Here is a 2,122-nt window from a genome sequence, read left to right on the forward strand (position 1 = left end):
ACAGAATATAGATTGGTAAAAGTTTTTATTTTTCATTTTCCTTTCGAAATTATCCCTAATTTTTGTGGTATGTAGTCTTTTGCTGCTATTTCTAGCGAGTAGATGTCCTATTATAGGCATCTCTGCATTTTAAATGAATATATATATATATATATATGTATATATATATATATATATATAGATAGATATATAGATACATATACATGTTGGCTTGGCGATAACTATTAATTTCCAGTACCGCTACCGTAGTCTCCTTTAGAGAGACTTAGAAATATTAATAACTCTATTTCTGAAAACCAGTGGATAGATTCCACTGAAATTAGATAAATAACCTTCGAACAGATAGTCAGCAGCGCCGCCTGGCTGGGGCTTGGCTGCTCTGCATTGACAAGGGGCAACACCCTGAAACTAGTCTGCAGATGCCAAACCAGCAGGGGGACACTGCTGACCTCCCCTGTTCGAAGGTTATAAAGGACACAGGTTTCGTGTGTCACATAGCTAGCTAGAGGCGATGGCTTCTTGGAGCTAATTCAGTATGTCTTTTATGAAACAGTAGTAGTGAGACATGGTTATAGTTGCAGAAAAGAAAGCTGAAGAGGACAGAAAGTTTCTTAGTAGCTGCATAAGGCCAAGCATTAAATACTAATTGGATAGAAGCCAAGATAGACAAAAACCAAGTAGATTCCCGATGTATGTTATGCAAATCAAAAAGCGTTGCTCATATAGTAAGTGAATGTAGCATGCTGGCACAAAAAGAATACAAGAAAAGACATGACAATCTAGGGAGAGCAATCCACTAGGAGTTATGTAGAAAACTAGGATTTGAACATACTGATAAGTGGTATGAAGACGAACCTAGTAAAGTATAAGAAAGTAAGAAATATTGGATGCTGTGAGACTTTAACATTCAGACTGACCGAGTAATAGAAGCTAGAAGGCCTGATTTGGTAATAGTAGATAAAGAGAATAGAAAGTGCCCCGAAAGGATGAAATTTCTGTCGAGAAAAAATACCACAGAGGGCACCGCAAGGTGTACATTCCCCAACTGTCTCATCAACGACATCAAAACATGCTCGAGGGCACATGTGGTATACAAAATTGTCTGCAATAAATGTGAGGATTCCTACATAGGGAGCACAACCAGGAAAGTGCACATCCGTATAAAGGAGCACGTGCACACAGATACTTCAATAAGGAAACACCTCAAGAAGTACCAAACCCAGGATTTTAAAGTTACCATCAGGGCAACCCAATGCAACAGGTGCAGTCTCAGAATCATGGACACGCCTTAAATAAATTGAGATCAGCCATGCAAAACAGGACGGCACTACAGGAAGCAAACTGGTTGTATTAGCAACACTAGTCTGCATATGTCACCTTCCTCCTTCCTCCACATACATCCAAGCAACGACTTTTCTCAACCATTGCCTTTTCCAAATGTCCTGAAGAAGTGGGGGTCTTCATCCCGAAATATAGAAATACAAGGTTAAGCTATAATTGTTTTTTTTTTCGTAATTTACTTTGTAACTTCTCGCATTGTTCCGGTCTTACACAATTACATTATTTAAAGTTATACCTCGCAATGCTTCAGCAAAAACTGCCTCATATACATACATACATACATACATACATACATACATACATACATGCCCTGATGCAGTACTAGGCAGTGGCTCTCATGGCTTCTCAGCTTAACTGATTGGAAGTGTTATCATGTACATTGTTTTTTTTTTTACAAAACGCTTTTTTTCAGTGTAGAGAACTTTTTTTTCCTTCTTTTTGCCCTTGTTCGTTTGTCATGTCTTTTCATTCATTCCTCAACAACTTACTTTGCTGACGCCAATAAATTGAACGATATCATCGGAAGATGTCGAAATTGTGATGGCATTTGGACAAGTGATGGAGGTATGAGCGATTTTGTATCAGCAGTCTTTTTTCTGTTTTCTTTTTATTCCCGTTAATCCCGTAAATTCTTTTATATTCCTTCTGTACAACGTTTATACATAAATACACACACAGGCGCATGCACAAATACATACATATATCCGTATTTCTGAACGCTGTATACATACATACATACATATATATATGTATATATATATATATATATATATATATATAT

The sequence above is a fragment of the Octopus bimaculoides genome, chromosome 20, assembly GCF_001194135.2.
Source record: "Octopus bimaculoides isolate UCB-OBI-ISO-001 chromosome 20, ASM119413v2, whole genome shotgun sequence".
In the NCBI taxonomy this organism is placed as follows: domain Eukaryota; kingdom Metazoa; phylum Mollusca; class Cephalopoda; order Octopoda; family Octopodidae; genus Octopus; species Octopus bimaculoides.